General features: G+C 35.2%; 1 long non-coding RNA gene and 1 pseudogene across 1 annotated transcript; both read left to right on the top strand.

Annotated features, from left to right (window-relative positions):
- The first annotated feature begins 201 nt into the window (after nt 1-201).
- LOC145824184 (protein MOTHER of FT and TFL1-like) overlaps nt 202-21617 on the top strand; it is a 38468-nt pseudogene continuing 17052 nt past the window's right edge.
- On the top strand, nt 11158-13539 carry LOC145789646 (uncharacterized). The gene is made up of 3 exons (XR_014327790.1): nt 11158-11239; nt 12207-12360; nt 13508-13539. It is a non-coding gene; the product is annotated as an uncharacterized LOC145789646 (long non-coding RNA).

The raw sequence follows: 21617 nt of genomic DNA, 5'->3' as shown, positions 1-21617 counted from the left end.
AGCCATTGTGGCCACAAAAATTGTGGCCCTCAAACATTTTCCTATATAAACTATAGCTACTAGCTAGTACATTTTTAGGATACACACCACATTGACATTGGTGTCATGGTTTGAGAAAAGCTATACATTTCATCAATCCTTCATATATCTATATATAGATATAGATATAGACATAAAAGTGAGTTTTGTTGATCAGAGATCATGGCGGCCTCAATTGATCCATTGGTGGTAGGGAGAGTAATAGGGGATGTGGTAGACATGTTTGTACCAAGTGTCACTATGAATGTCTACTTTGGTTCCAAACATGTCACTAATGGTTGTGACATCAAGCCTTCTATTGCCTCTAATCCTCCTAGAGTCACCATCTCTGGTCATCCTCATCAACTCTACACTCTGGTTTGTTTTCCATTCTCTCTCCCCACCCCCCCTTCTCTCTTATCTAGTTTCTTATTTTGGCTTCAAGTGTTTCAGTCTTCATTAGTGCATTTCTAATTTTATTTTTTTGACAAACTAATCAAGTTTGATCATGCATGCAGGTGATGACTGATCCTGATGCACCAAGTCCCAGTGAACCCTCCATGCGTGAATGAGTGCATTGGTTAGTGCTTTTTTTTTTTTTTTTGGAATAATATTGTTATGAACAAATTAAATTTTATATTATCATTTTGACTTGTCATTACTGTATCAATCTAATAGGTCTCACTCCCATAATGTTGATGTTGGAAAAAATGATTTTTGGGGACTTTAATTTAATATTAAAGTGTGGCGACTTTAATTAAAGATTAAAGTGGGTCCCAACCATCTATTGTGTTGGGTCCAAGTGGGTCTAGATACTTTGCATTGAGATCTTTACACCACAGATAGAATGGCAAAAAACCATTGAGATTTGAATGAGAAATTACCTCATGAAGTTAGCTTCATGGAAAAAAGGTAATGAAGTTTGTAACTCCTGCATTAATGGGGTTTGTAACTCCTGCCTTTATTGCAGAGGTTAATGGTACATTATGAACAGCCATAAAGGCTGGAGGCTCTTCCTCTCTCCCCTATACGTGTATAAATTGAGACCCTCCTGTCAAGTCTCAAACACAGAAATCTTTACTTCCATTTCACAAGTCAGTTTGTCTGAAAGTTCCTACAGTGAGAGAGTGCTGCCACTGTTTTGTTCGCTAAGCTAGATAGAGAGTGCTTCTGCCGTAGCTGGTTTTGACCGTCGTATCTTGGGAGACAGACGCCAGGATTCCTCAAGCACTCGACCAGTGAGGCGGCGAAATCTGTTTTAAGGAAACTGCTTCCGTGCAGGCTTCGGTTTCGTCTCTTTACCCTTTTATTGTTTTGTGTATTTCTGTTGAAATTTAGTTGTAGTTATTAGCATGTGTTCTTAGTATATATACAATTTGAATTCTTCATAAATCTATTTATTTAATTTCAAAATTTGAACAACAAGCTTAAAACAGATTTTTCATATATGTTTTTCCTATGAAATTGATCGAATAGATTTATATAGACATTTGTATAATGTTACTAGGAACTGTTGCGGAATTGCTCCCTATTTCAATTATGTAATGTGATTCTCTAATTGTTTAGTTTAATTAGAGTGCTCTATCATAATTTGCATACTTAATTGTATTACTCTGATCTTATTTTATGAGTATGGTTCATCATTCCCCTTCTATGATTTGCATGAATTTTAAGGTTATAAAATATAATTTATTGATGTTGCAATTTTAACATGCTAATTCTATACTATTCTAGGTTTTAATTTGTTACATGCTTATTATTTTCTAGACTAGATTACATGATTTAATCTTTAGAATTTTTGCATGTTAATGGTTGAATGGTTATATACTTGAAGTGCTTGGTTATTAGTTTATTACATATAAACAATTCAAATTATTTACATAAACCGCATGCTACTTATTTGGTTTCATCCTATTTGTCTAATGTTGCATATGTATATTTTGATTTTGCATGCTTCTAGCTTTACTATCTAATTTGCATGTGAAATTGCTTCTAGTTTTTTAGAGTTATACACATAAGTTATTTCCATGAATAGTGTGTGATTTAATTGGATGAATTAAAGTTTGAATTAAATGTAGTTCTTTGGAGTTATAAAATTTGTGTAACTTGCATATATTTATTTACATGGTTATTGTGAATTAAATTCTTATATAATTTATGGCAATTAATTTTTTAATTTAATGTAGAAGTTATAAGGTTTTGTAACTTGTATAGTATCTTAATTCCTTAGTTATTTTGCTATTCTATGATTTGCTAGAAGGTTAAATAATATTTGATTGTATGTACAATTGCTTTATATTATGTTGTCGTTTTCTACTAACTCTCTTTATAGGCATACCTAAACGTAGAAAGGAATTGTATGGACTACTTATAATCCTCAATTGGATTGGTTATTTTTCTTTATGTTTGAAGAAATTTTTTACTTGAGATTTAGTTGGTTTGTTTACCAATTTGTAGTAGCAAGTTTTATTTGCTTATTAGACGCATTTTATATGCATGTATTTGGTTGTAGCAATTTTAAATTGTTTGCAAGTTTAAATTGCTTGTAAGTTTGGATTTTGATTTGGTTTTCTGGAATAGAAACCAAAGTGTTTAGCCTTGGCTAAAAAGGAGGTTTTATTTGTTTGAAATGACAACTATCACTGATGCTGCTGCTACTGCTAATGTTGGTGGGGATCTGAACCCCGGGGCAACTGGGTTGCCAACCCCTACTGTTGTGACCTCTGTGGTCAACCATGGCGTTACTCCGGCTGTTCCGGGAGGACCGCTCAGTCATCATGAGCGCCCAGAGAAATTTGCTGGGGTGAACTTCAAGAGATGGCAGCAAAAGATGTTGTTCTACTTGACCACGCTAAACCTTGCAAAGGTTCTGAGCGAGGATCCTCCAGCCGTGGCAGAGAATGAGCCTGATAGGCAGAAAGTCATGGTGCTTGACACATGGAAGCAGACAGACTATCTTTGCCGGAACTATGTGTTCAACAGCTTGGCAGACTCACTCTATAGTGTGTTTTGTTCCAAGAGCTCAGCAAAAGAGTTATGGGAATCTCTAGACAAAAAGTATAAGACTGAGGATGCCGGAGCAAAGAAATTTGTGGTTGGCCGGTTCCTTGATTTTAAAATGGTAGACTCTCAAACTGTGATAAGCCAAGTCCAGGAGTTTCAAGTGATCTTGCATGAAATTCATGCTGAAGGAATGCCTTTGAACGAGTCATTCCAAGTTGCTGTGATCATTGAGAAACTTCCCAATGGTTGGAAGGATTTCAAGAACTACTTGAAGCACAAGCGCAAGGAAATGTCAGTTGAAGAGCTGGTTGTCCGACTCCGGATTGAGGAGGATAATAGAAAGAAAGGAGGGAATACCTCCTCAGTAAAGGCCAATGTCGTTGAGCATGGCAAATCTTCTGGGATAAGGAAGAAGCCCCCTGTGAACAAGAGCTCTAAGCTGGGGCCAAGGGGTGGTGTTGCAAAGAAGTCGGCTTACAAGCCGCAGGAACCTGGTTATCGGTTCTTTGGGAAGTGTTATAACTGTGGTAACAATGGGCATCGGGCTAGTGACTGCCACAAGCAGAAGAAGTCATACAAGACTAAACCTCGTGCTCATATGACAGATTTACAAGAGCACTCCCATGAGGAGGATGATATGCACTTGTCTGCCGTTGTCTCTGAGGTGAATCTGGTAAGTTCAAACCCAAGAGAATGGTGGATTGATACTGGGGCTACACGCCACATCTGCTCCGAGAAAAAGCTGTTTACAACTTTCGATCCGGTTACAAACGGTGAGAAGTTGTTTATGGGAAACTCTACTACCTCGATTGTTGAGGGGAAAGGAAAGGTGGTCCTGAAGTTGACGTCAGGAAAAGAGCTGACCTTGAACGAAATCCTGTATGTTCCGGACATTCGTAAAAATCTTGTCTCAGGGTCTCTTCTTAGTAAACATGGTTTTCGCATTGTTTTTGAGTTCGACAAGGTCGTTTTGACCAAGAGCGGAATGTATGTGGGTAAGGGTTATATGTTGGGGGGTATGTTTAAACTCAATGTAATGACTATTATCCCAAAGATGAATAAAGATGCATCTTCTTCTGCTTACATGCTTGAGTCTTCCAATTTGTGGCATGGTAGACTAGGACATGTGAACTTTGAATCTTTACGTAGATTAATCAAGTTAGATCACATACCATCTTTTAAGATTAATCCGAAACACAAGTGTGAAACTTGTGTTGAAGCGAAGTTGACAAGATCTTTGTTTCATTCTATTGAAAGAAGTTCAGAACCGTTGGATTTAGTGCATAGTGATGTGTGTGACTTAAAATTTATACAATCACGTGGTGACAATAAGTACTTCATCACTTTTGTTGATGATTGCACTAAGTATTGTTATGTCTATTTGCTCAAAAGCAAAGATGAGGCGATTGACAAGTTTGTTCTTTATAAGAATGAAGTTGAGAATCAAGTAGGCCGCAAGATTAAGGCTTTAAGAAGTGATCGTGGTGGTGAGTATGAATCTCCGTTTATTGAGACTTGTGCTCAATCCGGGATTATCCACCAAACCACGGCGCCTTATTCTCCTCAATCAAATGGGGTTGCTGAACGGAAGAATGGGACGCTAAAGGAAATGATGAATGCAATGTTGATAAGTTCTGGATTGCCACAGAACATGTGGGGGGAAGCAATTCTCTCTGCAAATTACATTCTGAATAAAGTACCCTGGAAGAAGGTGGACAAGACGCCATATGAGTTATGGAAAGACGTTAAGCCTTCGTATAAATTCTTACGAATGTGGGGGTGTCTTGCAAAAGTGGCAATTCCTACACCCAAACGGGTTAGGATAGGCCCGAAATCCGTGGATTGTATATTCATTGGTTATGCACATAATACTAGTGCATATCTGTTTCTTGTACATAAGTCTGAAATTCCAGACATACACAGGAATACCATTATGGAGTCAAGGAATGCATGTTTCTTTGAAGACATTTTTCCTTGCCGAACCCATGAAAGGGTTCCAAGGTCTTTGGAGAAATTTGATGAGCTTGCTAGTGAGGATGATCATATTGATGATTCAGGTGATGATCAAATTGAGGTTTTAGATGAGCCCAGAAGGAGTAAAAGGGCTAGGATATCCAAATCTTTTGGTCCAGACTTCTTAACTTATATGATTGAGAACGAACCTCAAACTTTCCATGAAGCTGTGACTTCTCCTGAGAGTCCATTATGGAAAAAAGGGATCAAAAGTGAGATTGACTCCATCTTACAGAACCACACCTGGGAGTTGGTAGATTTACCTCCAGGTTGTAAGCCTTTAGGCTGCAAATGGATTTTTAAAGGAAAGATGAAGGCCGATGGGTCTATTGACAAGTATAAGGCGAGGCTCGTTATCAAAGGGTACAGGCAACGAGAAGGCCTGGATTACTTTGATACGTACTCACCTGTTACTAGGATAACATCCATTCGGATGGTGATTGCGATTGCTGCTTTGCGCAATCTAGAAATTCACCAGATGGATGTAAAGACAGCTTTCTTAAATGGAGATTTGAATGAAGAAATCTACATGGAGCAACCTGAAGGATTTTCAGCTCCAGGGCAAAGCAGGAAAGTTTGTAAACTTGTCAAATCTTTGTATGGTTTGAAGCAAGCGCCTAAACAATGGCATGAGAAGTTTGACAACGCAATGTTGTCAAATAGGTTTAGAATCAACGAATGTGACAAGTGTGTTTATGTCAAAGACACTGACAGAGGTTATGTCATTTTGTGTCTATATGTTGATGATATGCTCATTGTAAGTAGTAACGATGAAATGATCAAAACTACCAAGAAGTTGTTAAACTCTAAGTTTGACATGAAGGATATGGGCATTGCAGATGTTATTCTGGGAATTAAGATTACCAGAATCTCTGACGGAATTGTACTATCTCAGTCTCATTATGTTGATAAGATACTTGAGAAGTTTAGTGGATCAGATACGAGTGTGTCATCGACACCTGTAGACTTAAGTCTACATTTTACCAAGAATAATAATGAAAGTGTCTCACAGTTAGAATATTCTCGGGTAATTGGAAGTTTAATGTATCTGATGAGTTGTACTAGGCCGGATATAGCTTACTCGGTTAGCAGGCTTAGTAGATACACAAGTAATCCCGATGCTTCTCATTGGAAGGGTATTGTGCGGGTGTTAAGGTATTTACGCTACACTCGGGATTATGGGCTGCATTATACTCGATATCCAGCGGTGCTTGAAGGCTATAGTGACACAAATTGGATATTAGATATAAAGGACTCAAAGTCCACTAGTGGATATGTGTTCACTCTTGGTGGAGCAGCGGTGTCTTGGAAATCTTCCAAACAAACGTGTATATCTAGATCAACGATGGAATAAGAGTTTATTGCTTTGGATAAAGCAATGGAAGAAGCTGAATGGCTTTGCCATTTCCTTGAAGATATTCCAAGTTGGTCCAAACCTGTGCCTGCTATTTGTATTCATTATGATAGTCAATCTGCAATTGGTAGGGCACAGAGTAATATGTATAATGGAAAGTCTAGACATATCTGTCGTAGACATAATTCCATACGACAACTACTCTCGAATGGAGTTGTCTCTATAGACTATGTAAAGTCTAAGGACAACATTGCGGATCCACTAACCAAAGGGTTAAATCGAGTGTTAGTCGAAACGCCGTCAAAAGGAATGGGATTGAGGCCTTTGGAAGTTACCGGAATGGAAACCCAACCTAGTTGACTGGAGATCCCAAGATCTAGGTTCAATGGGACAACCTAATTGCGTGTAACGGTGGTATGTCACTGAGGAGGTTAAACCTCCAGCCATTCCTTCTATCAGTGATACCTGCAAGTGTAGAGATTAAGCTGAGCTTTTAATGACTCTAGTGTGTTAAGCTATTGACTGAGTATAGCAGGATACTCAAGTAGAGTCACCTATGTGAGCGTGAAGTGGGGCCGCTTCTAGAAGAATTGGGAGGCCAAGATTCTTTGAAACCACTCGCTGAACCAGGCTAGTGTCCAGGGCCACACAGGGCACACCAGTGAGAACAGAATGGTGGTAGGAGTAATTCCCGTGTAAGATCTATTGTCTCAGTTTAAATAAACGGCAGAGCAGTTCAAGATGTCATATTCACTGATCAGCCAGTAAACTCGATAGGTTTTCACTGGGAGAGGTTCAAAGCCAAAAGCTACCTTCTCTGATGTCGGGGTTAGTCCGTTGTACTCTCTCTCAGAGTCTTTATTGTTGAACGATGTCCATTTGTTGAGTCATTTGGTCAATTTTTATTCATGTGGGGGATTGTTGGAAAAAATGATTTTTGGGGACTTTAATTTAATATTAAAGTGTGGTGACTTTAATTAAAGATTAAAGTGGGTCCCAACCATCTATTGTGTTGGGTCCAAGTGGGTCTAGATACTTTGCATTGAGATCTTTACACCACAGATAGAATGGCCAAAAACCATTGAGATTTGAATGAGAAATTACCTCATGAAGTTAGCTTCATGGAAAAAAGGTAATGAAGTTTGTAACTCCTGCATTAATGGGGTTTGTAACTCCTGCATTAATGGGGTTTGTAACTCCTGCCTTTATTGCAGAGGTTAATGGTGCATTATGAACAGCTATAAAGGCTGGAGGCTCTTCCTCTCTCCCCTATACATGTATAAATTGAGACCCTCCTGTCAAGTCTCAAACACAGAAATTTTTACTTCCATTTCACAAGTCAGTTTGCCTGAAAATTCCTACAGTGAGAGAGTGCTGCCACTGTTTTGTTCGCTAAGCTAGACAGAGAGTACTTCTGCCGTAGCTGGTTTTGACCGTCGTATCCTGGGAGACAGACGCCGGGATTCCTCAAGCACTCGACCAGTGAGGCGGCGAAATCTGTTTTAAGGAAACTGCTTCCGTGCAGGCTTCGGTTTCGTCTCTTTACCCTTTTATTGTTTTGTGTGTTTCTGTTGAAATTTAGTTGTAATTATTAGCATGTGTTCTTAGTATATATATAATTTGATTTCCTCATAAATCTATTTATTTAATTTCAAAATTTGAACAACAGTTGAGACATAAACTTCCACGTCATAATGAGCAAACTTTAATCATTTTTTTTTTTGAATAAAATATGAACATGCATATAAACCTATATCAATAAAAAGGAGTGGATGCAAGAGGTATTATAGCAACGTTAAGGCATTCCAACTAGGTTGGCATTGCGAAACATGCCCAAACTTTGATCATCCTAATATTAAAATAATTAACTTTTTCTTTTTAGTTTCTCCCGATGAATTAGTTAATTTGTTTGATTTATATGGCTAATGTAGATGGATTCATTATTAATTTGTGTAGAATTTTGTAAATTTATCAGGATTGTGACAGATATTCCTGGTGGTACCGGTCCTACTCAAGGTAATCTGAGTTGCTTCTTCCTCATCATATGAAATAGAAAAAAAAAAGTAATATATACACTACAAGAAAAGTTGCCTATAATGGCGCTTGAATCAAAGACGTTTTATAAAACGCCGTGCTATATCTCAATAGCCAACACGTTTTCGAGGCGTGATGCCCTGTTGATGGTCTCGATGAGCCAAACCTATTTTACTTAACAGACACTTAACCCATTCCAATTACCATAGGTAACAAAATCTCTCATGAGCTGCTCTTCGCTCTTAATATCGATCTCTCACTCACTGTAGTTGTTCTTCATCGGACTCGAATTCGATCTTTCTCACTCTAGATGTTCTTCATTTCTCTCTCTCACAAATCGCAGATCCGAAATCGAACAAGAAAGTCGATCTAATCTGATCGAAATCCAAACTCGATCTGATCTGATCTCTCTTGCATTTTGTTAGATCGGTTCTTGCTCTAGCTTTTCTTCATTGAACTTGAACTCGATCTGTCTCGCAGATTGTAGATCCGAAATCGAACAAGAAAGTTGATCTAATTTGATCAAAATCCGAACTCGATCTGATCTGATCTCTCTCGCATTTTGTTAAATCTGCTGATTAACAAGGTTTCAAGCAAGTCGTTTTTATTTTGTTTTTCATCAACAAGTGTTAATCGGTGTTTGATTTCTCTGTAGGTGCCGATGAAGTGTAGAGATTGGTTACATGAACTTTTTTTTTTGATGGATTTCCGGAGTTGTCCCTGACTGCTGGAAGACTTGCAGTTTTCTACAAACAGAGAGATTTGTACTTCTATCCAGCTTGGGCATATGCAATCCTAGCCACCATTTTGAAGGTTCCTATTTCATTGTTTCAGCTCTAATTTGAACATCTCGTTGGATACAGTCCTGAGTCTGGGAGGTTAGTGTCACTTGACAACGCTTGCATTTTATTCTTCATTATATATATATATATATATATATATATATATATATATCATTTTTCTCCAAATATGTCTTTGATTTGAACAAGTTGTCACTGTTTTACCAATATTTAAATCAACTACTCAGATTAGTCATTTAGCAACCAGAAGCTTTACTGGTACTTTCAAATAAACATTCACACCATACACAAACACACCCTTCTGAAACTGAATAGGAATTTTGAATTAATTTCTATCATTGCCTTGTATCTTAGGTTCTTTCTCCAGCGCATTCTATTTTTAGCTCTACACTTAGCAGCTATATACATGCTTCGTTTTGTGGCATCTGTCTTCCGCACCGCGGTTGCTTCTACAACAGTTGGTAGTTTGTTTGTATTGTTTGTCTTATTACTTAGTGGCTTCATCATCCCAAAATGTAAGATTTCAATAACTCTTCCAATCTGATTTTTGGATAATTATTTAGGAAGATGAACTTAAGCTAAGCTATCTTGTTATTGGAAGATTTCAATAACTCTTCCAATCTGATTGTTTCTCCAGTTCATTATATTATTTAGGCATTTTTCTTTTTAACTATGTGAGTTTTTACTTCACATCACATACATACATATATACATACTTGTGTATTGTTGGTATATAACATTGTATTTAATTTATTTGTTTGTTGTGGTATAGATATGGAGATGGTGAGCCAACTGACAATTCTGCAAGGTTCTATAAATGGTTTTCAAAGGTAAATTTTGATTAATTTCTAATTTTTATTGTTACTATGGTTCTTTTACCAAGTGAGATTTGGGTTTCATGGCGTGTTATATGACTGCCTATAGGGTAAAGGAGAGAGAAATGGCTTAATCTTTCGTACGAAGTGTTTGGCCTTGGCAACAGACAATATGAGCATTTCAACAAGGGCTGGATTTCATTTCATTTCATGTTTTGGTCTATTCACTAGATTTAATTTATTTGTTTGTTCTGGATTTCATTTCATTTCATGGCTTAATATTTCAGTTTCGACTTTCTCTTCTCAAGACTACACAGGGGCATCCTATGGTGAGAGTCCTGTCTTTTGAGAGCATTTTTATACGTATGCAGTCTTTGTTTGGTTGTTGAGAAAATGTTGATGTAAAGAAACTAGGGTTGAATTTAAATTATTGCTCTGCGTTGTTAGAAAGAAATATAGGAAAGGAAATTTATTAAAATATGATGTTAGGTTTCTCACGATTTTGGCTCCCAAATAGCCAAGAATCTAGCAGCCAACAAGTTTTGGCTGATTTGAAATTATTTTATTATTATTTTTTAAATCATGAAGTTTTTTTGCTTGTTGAAACAAAAAGAACATGAATTGTAGGAGTTAAGAGTTGAAATTTAATTTATTATTTTCCTAGGAATTTCCACTAATCGCATGGAGGGTCAGGTTTTGAGAGTTTAAGTTTGTCAGATTAGTTAGTAAGGGGTGGAGCTTGAAGAAGCGAAGCAAACTTATAGTAATCAAGCATTTACTAAGAGATGTGATTAATGATTCTTGGCAATGTGATTAACAAACTAAGTGATGGTGCAAAGCAAAGGTATTTGCCTCCTTAAGTTAATAATCCATCTCATAAAAAAACTGTCTAAATGAATCAAAATATAAATGCAGGGGACACATTTCTTATCGGGATAGTAAGCTCACTCGCATACTTCAACCTGCTCTTGGTGGCAATGCCAAAACTTCTATAATTTGCACTTTAGCACCAGAAGAGGTAGGTTATTAACATGTTATCGAGTTATATGTGTGTGTGTATATATATATCTTACATCAAGTTTAACATTATAGTATGGTTTTAATATGGCTACTTCATCCAGATTCACATAGACGAAACGAAAGGAACCCTCCAGTTTGCTAGTAGAGCCAAGAGAATGACAAATTGTGTTCAAGTGAATGAGGTTTGCTAGTTATTTGGTTTAATAACACTTAATTCTTTTCCAACTTAGTAAGATTACAACATTTTACTTCAACATATACTTTTGTTACTGTAGCTGCCATATTGTTTGTCCCTGACAAACTTTTTAATAGAATCTAGCTGTAAAAGGTAATATATAATATGGATTCAATAGAAGTTAGTGTCTGAAGTATTCCTAGAATTTTTTATTTTTGAGATGAGTGCATGTTGAATATTCTTAAATTTTTTTGTATATTGATTTCTTTCCTATGGTTTGTAATTTATCATGGGGAAGTTCATAAATTTTAAATGAGTTGAGCCAAAGAGAAAACTTAAATGTGATGGTTTACATGATTCATGCTCTATCCAATTGAAAAGTAGCTTGCAATTGGTTGGATGGTTACCTCTTTCTTAAGTTTCCAGTTTCAATATTGACTTCATTTATGGTTTTGGTCGTTGTAAAATAATGATTTGTTAAAAAAAAAAAAAAAAAAAAACTAGGAACTTTACACTTGAACTAGTTCAAATGGGCTAAACTAGAATGTCAAAAATGTTAACGTGGGTGGCATCAAACTAAAATGACTTTGAAAATATTAAGTATGGAACATTTTCCAATGTTTATAAATTGAAGGATCTTACTTATATCATATATTGCATTATAGCACCACTTCCTTGTGTATTTGCAGTTTAATCACCAAGTTGGTTACATAGATTTTCGAAAGCTAAAAAGTTAAACATTTCTGGATTTGTTCATTGAGAGCTTGCCTTGATTGTGTAAATTATCGTGTTTTAACTTAACTGGTCCCTCTGGGTTTGACATCATTTTGTTTGCAAATAGTTTTTAAATAATGATTAAGCATATTATCTAAAGTAATAATTATTATGTTAAAGTTGATTCCTTGCTCCTTTCAAATCTAATGGTATGGCTAATTGGAGTTGATTTTTTTTTTTTTGTTTCTTTTTGTTTGTAGATTTTGACAGATGTTGCCTTACTGAAGCGACAAAAACTAGAGATAGAGGAAATCACACAAAGCACGAGATCAATGCATTAGGGAACAACAAATGAAAATTGACAATCTCAATAGTCTTGTCACCGTTTCAGATTCCGATAAAAAGTCTAGCCAGGTAAACTTTTACAGTGCAATGTCTTTAAAATGTTTATTGATGCTGTTTAATAAACCATCTTTATCCTCTTATCCTGTTCACTTTCACCAGAATAGATGAGTATGTAATATACTAAGAAAAAGTTTATAGATATCAGTTCACTTTTAATCAATTAGGCTTTATTTATCCTAACTACTTACCTAGGCAAAAGCAGTCATTTTTCCATTGGTTTTCTCTCTTAGTAAATGCTTGATTACGTTTCTTATTTGTTGTAAAATAAATAATTAAAGCCTTTATTATCACTTTATCAGTGAATTGGAGAGGCCTAATTATCCCTCCTCAACAGAGTGATAACAAGTCACTCCTGTATGATTCTTCCAAATGCAATCTTTGCTTCCCATTGTATTGGTGGCCTTTTGCTTAGCATAAACTCTATTTGTTTCCATTTTTCAAAATTTACTTTTCAAAAAATTCTACTTTTTTATTTTTCATATTCTTTGTTTTTATTGAATTTTATTAATAGTTTAAGTAATTTTTTTAACTTTTAGACACACCTAACATAAATACACTTAGAAAGTATAATATTTGTGAAAAAAAACCTTTAAAAAATTCTCTAAATACCAAAAATACAAAAAAAATAAAAATAAAAATTCAGTACATTTTTCATATTTTTATGTATTTATTAATTTTTGAAAATATTTTTTCACAAATAATTTATTATTTAGATACATCTAAATAAGGTATATCTAAAAATGTAGAAAAATTTCTCTAATTTTAAAAAATATTCACTAAAAATAAAAAAAAATTATGAAAAATAAAAGAAACTCAATTTTCAAAAAACCAACCAAACACATTGAAAGGGATTTTTTTTTTCCTTTTGGGCCTGAAATTAAAAATCAATTTGTTAGGATTCTAGCCCAATAGTGGTTTGGCCCAATTAGAACCAAGAAGGCTTAGCCCAATAGTGGTTAGGATTCTAGCTCAATAGTGGTTAGGATTCTAGCCCAATAGTGGTTTGGCCCAAATAAAAAAAATTATGAAAAATAAAAGAAAAGGGTTGCTGCAACACATTGGTAAATGATATCCATTCTTTCAATCAACTTTAAACCTTGAGAAGTGCAGTTGACAATTCAAGTGCTGACTTTTGTTCAACTTTTTGTGTCTGAAGTTGCAGGATTTGATGAGAGAAGATTTGAAAAAAAAATTTCAGAGTCCCTTTTGCTTTCTTGATCCTAAAATAGCTACAGTGCTCTTTCCCAGTTTCCCTCATTAAGGTAATGCTTTTGATAATTTTGTAGTTTGTTTTAATGCATACGGTTGGTCTTGTATTCTTGTATTTCATTTTGATACAGATTGGGCATCACCTAATTTGGCCAACATTTCCTTTCTCTCCCTTTCCAAAGTTTCATATTTTCCTGTATCCCAACTAGGAATTTCTCAGATACCTCATTTCCCATTTTGTAGCTTGGTTTAAGAACTGTTGAGCACATTGGACATATAGAGACTAATATATGTAATGCAAGATGGTAGTTTTGGTTAATAAGAAGTCATACCCCGCTCTTGAAAATTGAAAATAGTGAGGAATCTTAATAAATTTTACTTGCAGGTCAAGGTGTGATGTGTGTTCTTTGTATTTTGTGCTTTGTATCCCATTCAACACTGCTAGGGCCCAATAACTAAATTTTGTGCATTTTTTCTATTTGTGCCTTGGAATTTATATGAGTAAGCATTGGTTTCATTTGGCCTCACTGTCTACAGAAAGGGGAAAATACTTTCCTTTTATGTTATGCTGCATTCTGAAATGACACCTACGTTGCTATTTTTATTGATATGTGATATAAGTATTGCTGCCTGAATTATGAAAAAATCCACCGAAGTAACATTTGTTTATCGATGTGATGTGGTAGGCTCGACGCATGATATTGTTATTCTAATCCATATTAGTGTGCTTTCTATTATATGCATGCTGCCAAGTCTAGTTCTAGTTTTGATGTATTCCGGAGATGGTTCTCTCTGTGGAATCTTGATTTGATGGGAGTAGTGGGCTGGCTTGCTTCTTGTCCAACCCTGATTCCTCTCTTAAGTTGGCCTAATTGTACTTGACAAAAAAAGTTGACCTCATGGGAGGCAGGTTGTTAAGCTCCTGGCAGAGCTTTACTGTTGACTCATTGCATGATTTCATTCCAATCGATTCTCAGTTACAAAAATAGTAGTTATGTATTGCCAGTTTTGTTTTTGGTTCATTGCGATGTGGTAGGGCTGGCTGGGATGGAACTAGTCTCTTCCTACTGATAACCCAGGTCCTTGCTTTTGGCACCTTCTACTATTGATTTTACTTGCAAAAGGTACACTATTTGTGTGGAAATAATAATATGACATGCAACATAGAATGTGCCCTTGTGAATATAGATACTGAAATCTCTGAATATAAATGCCCAGAGTGTATCTTACTAATATTTGGGTTGATAATATTTTTGGTGGCTTCTCTGATTCATTTTGCCTTTTACAGGAGTAATGGACTGCAAGTTCCACCCTAGGCAACCATGGTTATTCACTGTGGGTGCTGATTCAGTGATCAAACTGTACTGTCATTAAAAAAAGAAAAAGACGGTGAATTGCCCTGTTTGTGTTTCATATTATTATTGGTTGAAACACATTCTCACTTCAGCTAAAATGGATGATGGGGTCAATCAATCTCACCGGGGAGATTGGGCAGCTGAAGTGTGTTTTAGATATATGATTCAATTTTTGAAGGTGAAGATGACAAATCAATAGTCATTGCCCATATCAAAGTTTTTGACAGTTGCTTGTTTCATTTTGTTTAATTGAATTGGCTGAATTGTATTATGCCCCAACATATAATAGATTTTCTTTTAATTTTGCTTGTGTTCATATTATTACGTTGCTTTCTTTGTTGTGATAATTTGAGAAAAATTAGGTCATTACATTTTCCAACTGAGCAATGTGTTTGTGCTCTTTTTCGGCATGGAGTTGGTGGTTTAGCGGGAAAATAGCAACTGAACCACACCACCAATGGCCAATTGACTTGTCAATCGCAGACAACCCACCATTGTTTTATGTGAGATCTATCTTCATTTTAGATTGAGCAATGTTAGGTATAAAAAATAAAAATAAAAACCCTAAAATTCTATACTGGGTATTAGATCAATCCATATTAGTGTGCTTTCTATTCCTTTTTAATTTTTTTGGGCAAATTACACTTCTTAACCATTTTGATTTTAATTGATGTATTTAAAGTCTGAATTGTTGCTATTCTTAGGTATGCAATGCATTGTTTCTTATTTTTAATTTTGTTTTCAAGCTTAGTTTAATTATTTTAATAAACATCAATTATTAGTTCTTAATAATTGTTTGACAAGTATTTTTTTTATTCAACCATATAAAATTAACAAAATTTAAAAATTAAAAAAAAAAAGGCTATGGTGGCGTTTAAAAAACGTCACTATATCCCACCCCAATGGCTAAATTTTTAAAATGTATAGATGTCTATGACGGCGTTTTCAAAAATGTCGCTAAATGTCATAGTGACGTCATAGTATAGTTAGTAGGACATTTGGCGGCGTTTTTAAAAACGCCGCCTATACTAATATAATGACGTTTTCCAAACGTCATAAAGTTATAGCGACGGCCGCGTCATCGGCGTTTGGTACTAAACGTCACAAAAAGAATTAGCGACGTTTTTAGTACTTTTAGCGGCGTTTTTCAAACGCCGCTAAAAATGAATTTTCCAACAGTGATATATATATATATGTATATACATATATTTTTTTTGATTAGGTATCTATATATATGTATATTCCAGTACATTTTTTTTGTTGGGTAATATGCTATATATTTGTTCTATTTGCTGCCTTGATTTTTTTGAAGCAGCAAAAGAAACCACTTTATTAAAAATAATCAAGTAATAATAATAGAGGAAGGAAGTAGGTGCAAAGAGCATTATAGCCAAACAAATTCAATCTCGATTAGATTGACACTGAGGAGCCAGCTCAACCATCTGCTACTATTTGCTGCCTTGATAATTGTAATTGTTGTTTATAAATCCAAATCCAAATATATGAGTTCTCATTATTTTTTGGAAAAATAACCTATTAGTGTTGCCTTCAAAACTTAATTACAAAATCATAGAAAAGATTATAATTTTGCATATTAATGTTTATTGAGAGGGAGATTAATGATATGGAATTTGTGCCGGACAGATCTGGGCCGGACAGAGTTGGGCCAGACAGATTTGGGCCGGACAGTGTTGTGCCAGACAGATTTGGGCCGAACAGGTGTTGGGCCAAGTTATGTGGCCCCGCCTTGTTGGAAGCTGCTTGGTTAAGGCAGCACGTTGATTGACTGAGCTGCAAGGATCCGTGGTTGCGAAGCCGGTCAGGTGAAAAGTCCATTGCTAGGAAAGGCAAGGTTGAACCGAGGTACCTGTTTGCTCGGCAGGTAGGTCGATCGCAGACAAGTGTGAGTAGTCCCGAGCTCGGCTTTGCCGAGATGCCGCCGAGTCCGGTCCTCATCTGAGCTTAGCTGTTGGAGTACTTGGGCATGAAGCGCAGCATGGCAGACGATGGCCGAGATGATACTGCCCAGCTGCCGAGCTCCCAGGAGCATGGGCAGGCAGTTGGGTTAGGTGGTGCTCAGCAAGGTTTATGCTAACAGATGGGATAGCAATGCCACGTGTTGAGAGATCACTGGGAGTAGATTTGGGGCGCAGAAGGTATATAAGCATGACTGCGCCCCCAGTACGCGGACAGATGAACATTTGGTGAGACACACACTAAACACTCAACACTCTTCCTTCTCTCTATCTATCCCCTGTGTGTGTGTTCTAACTTGATCGTCGGAGGGGTTTTCCGGCCACACACCGCGGGGTAGCTCATCGTTGTTTGCTCGCAGGTGATCGGACAGTAACGGAGCTCGGAAGAAAGGAGTACGGGCTTGCCGGAATATTTGATCCCGTACATTTATAAAAAAATTTATTTTTGAAAATATTCATTACGAGGCAGGTGGTGATGCATGTAGAAATTATGTGCATAGCGATTCTTTAAAATTTTGCAAAATGATATATAAATATAAAAAATTATATAGAGTAATTGTTTTTAATAATCGGATATTTGGACCAACTTAATATTATGATATATTATTTTAAAATAAAATGTCACTAAAATTACATCAGAATTTTTATATACAAAAGTTGCACAATAGCCAAATGAGTAAGCAATAATTATTCAATAGTCATGAAGAATTATGTAACAAATTTTTTTATAAGATATTATATTTAGTGTGTCTTGTATTTCTACAAGTACTATTTTCCATGCAATAATTTCGATCAAGAACGCAAACATAGAAAAAGTACTTAGGCAAATTATCAGATTCAGATTCATTCAAAATATAATTTTTATTATATAATAATTAAATTTAAATTACGTATTATTTTTTTTCATATTTTATGTGTATGGATTCTTGATATGAAATAGGGCCAATTATAAATACATCCTTAAAATTTGTTTAAAATATGATTTATTTCATGTGATTATGGAAATTACATCTTGTTCATCAAAATTTATAATTTCGTAACAAATGATCCTTTTATCAATAAATTACCAAGTTAATAAACAGTTTTTAATGATATTAGAAATTTATTTCAATTAATAGTTTAAGCAATTTTATTATTGTATAGGAGAGCAATTAAAATTTTTATTTTTTTAGTTAATTCTCTTAAATAAAAAAAATTATGAGAAGGGAGTATTTGTGATTTTTCAAATTACAGAGGACAATCTCTATTTTAAATAAATCTGTGTTTGCAATTTAGCTTATGAAATATTACAGTTTGTTTGGTTTTGGTTTCTAGAAAACACTTTTCAGAAAAGTTTATTTTTTTATTTTTTGTATTTTTTTGTTTTCAATGAATTTTTTTAATTAAGCATTTTTTTTAAAATTTTTTTTAGACACACCTAACATAAAATACACTTAAAAAGTATAATATTTGTGAATTTCTTTTAAAAAAATTCACTAAATACTAAAAAGATATATATATATATATATAAAAATGGTACTTCGTTTTTTTTATTTATATTTTTGTATATTTATTAATTTTTTAAAATATTTTTTTTATAAATATTTTACTACTTAAATACATCTAAGTAAGGTGCATCTAAAAAAGTAAAAAAAAAAAATTTTAAAATTTTAAAAGATTCATTAAAAATATAAAAAATAAAAAATTCAATTTAAAAAAAAATTGAATTCAAATAACTGAAATCAAACTCTGATATTTGCTGAGTTAGACCTCATACTAAACCCAATAGTAATTTGACACGTGTGTGCAGCTTAAAAATCTTATCATAGGACAAAAATGACCTCCATTCAAAAAAAAAAAAAAAAAAAAAAGACATAAATGACCCTTCCTTGATTAGGACAGTGCACGTGTCAAGCATGTAGGGAATTTATATCATCATGCATATATAACGTCACATATATGTGGACTCACATGCACGTGTATGTGGCACTGTTACTTCTTCATGCATGGATTTAGATGACACTTGGTTTATCCTGGCATCGAGCATGTACTGTATAGTGACACGTCCTCGTCACTTGGCTTGGTCTCCCCACTTCCCAAAGCATAACAGCTCTTAGAGCTCTTTGTTAACACACATGGCACGCTAATGTTGCTCCATGTGGCTCTATTCTGTATCACAACAGGTCACTGCTAAAATGAAAAGTTATTTCAGGTATAGGCCATGTTTGGTAGAGCTTATTTCAAGCTTATTTCAGTTTTTAACTTAACTTATGTTATTTTGATGTGTTTGGTTTAGCTTAACAGTACAGCTTATAACTTTTTGTAAGTCAAAAATCAGGTTATGTTCACAGCTATAAGTTATAAGCTGTTAGGCTATAAGTTATAATCATTTTCCCACAGCTCTACCAAACGGGGCCATATTCCACTCAGAAACTGAGTGAGAGAATCAGAATGAAGAGAGTAGAGAGATAATAACTAAGATTTTTTTTAATTTTAATTTTAATTTTTATGATTAAACACAAAAGTATGAGTTTTACATGAGTTTATTAACGTGAATTTTACTATTAATGTGTTTAAATATAGGGTGCTTTTTTAGTAAATCCATTATCTAAGAGTGTTGTTCCATAAAACCCATAGTATCTTATAATATTCCATTAGGTCCATTTCATACAAAAAGACCAAAAAAGCCCTCAAAAAAACACGCGCCTCTCTCTCTCTCTTTGAATCTAATAACCGTCTCTCTTCCCCTCTCTATTCTTGCGCAGGAAATCATGCACAGTACCTCTACAGTCCAGAAATCCAAAACCATATTCCACATCGCCTCAACGCCCAGAAGACTATATTCCTTCCTTCATTGCATCGTCGCATCGTCTCATCATCTTCTCCGTCGTCCCTACGCCGAGAAGACTGTCTTCGTTCCATCGTCACATCATTTCATCATCTTCTTCGTCGTTCGTACGCCCAGAAAACTGTATACGTTCCGTCGTCGCATCGTCCCTTCGTCTCAACATCTTTGTCGTCGAAATGGGCAAAAAACGTAAGCATTCTACTCATTCGTGTATTTAAACTCTAAACCTCTTTATCAACAATCAACATTGTGAACTTTTACAAATATCCCTTTTTCCTATGCATACAATATACATGAGTCCATATTGTTCATACCCTAACATTTATTCTGAACCCCTCAATCGTAATCCCTAATTTTATTGATTTTTGCAGTCTAAAACATTACAGTTGCCATTACATTGTGTTCACAACTGTGAACATTCGAAAATGTTTTGGTTGTATTTGTTGTTATTGAAAGCTGTGAACATTCACTTTGATTGAAAATGGTTTGATAATCAAATTATTCCAGATGTTATTCGGTTGTTGTTCAATGCTGTGAACATTCACATCATTGACATTGAACATGAAACACGAAACACAATTGGAAGATTTTTACAATTCTTAACTGAAAATTCACATCGCTACCATTCTGAACTTGATAAATGGAACACTTTATGAAACTATTATTACCTGAAGTATAAATTTGCCCAGTGCTTAGGTGCCAAGTCCTTGAAAAAATCATGTGCTCGTTGTTTACCCTCCTCTTTTAATTTTGCAAGTTTTTCATGAAACCCTACCACAGTTGGCTCATAGGCACAATCACCCAAACTACTTACTAGGTGATCCCTGAATCCATTACCAATTCCTTTCATCCAGTCTCTTAAATTGCTCTTCAAGTTTTGTAAGCAATAACCGTGATGAGCCGATAGGAACACCTTCGGCATAGCTTCTAACAGGCCAAGATTACGATTCGAAACAAAAGTAATCTGGCGCTTACCATCAACAACCTTCCCAAGTTCATGCAAGAACCACGACCAATTCGTCGTGGTCTCCGAATCAACAATCGCAAATGCAACAGGAAACAGACCTACAACACAACACCAATACGCAACTGTTCACAATATTCCAAAGTAAATAGAAAACAATATAAACGAAACAGGCCATGTGAATGTTTATATCTACATTGCCCTATTACTATTGTTATTTTTGGATTCAAGTTCATAAACATCAATGATGTGAACATTCACATTAACGACCATAAATAATTCATTTTTGATTGCTCAGTAATTGATAATGTGAACATTCACAGTACTATTCATTAATGGATCAACTAACAGTAGTATACACTGATGTGAATGTGAATGTGAATGTTCACATTACTGTCATTAGCAGACACAGATGTATAATAATGTGAATGGATCAGTGTATAATAATGTGAATGTTCACATTACTGTCATTAGCAGACAAATATGTGAACATTCATATCAGTGCATACTAATGTCAATGTTCACATTACTTATAATTTTTCAATCACTCATTTGTCCATACTATGCATGTCAATGTGAATATTGACATGAATATACAGGTAAAAAAAATACTAACCATTGTTTCCGTCTTTCGCCGTTGCCGCAAGTAGCTGACCTTTGTACTTTCCTTTGAGGAATGTTCCATCCAAGAATAATAAAGGCCGACAAGAATTGAACCCAGAAATACACGCAGCGAATGACACAAAGAAACGACAAAACTGTTGACTACTCGCATCATAGTCAATATTGACATAACTCCCCGGATTGTACCACATCACAGCATCCGAATACCACCGCAGCTGGTCAAACGATAATGAGTGATCTCCATGAATACCAGCCTTTGCTTTCTCCACAGCCAACCATACGACATGGTAACTCACATCTAGCCCATAATC

The sequence above is a fragment of the Camellia sinensis genome, chromosome 4 (assembly GCF_055761805.1).
Source record: "Camellia sinensis isolate YWXY chromosome 4, ASM5576180v1, whole genome shotgun sequence".
Classification (NCBI taxonomy): domain Eukaryota; kingdom Viridiplantae; phylum Streptophyta; class Magnoliopsida; order Ericales; family Theaceae; genus Camellia; species Camellia sinensis.
This window is presented reverse-complemented; position numbering and strand designations above follow the sequence as displayed.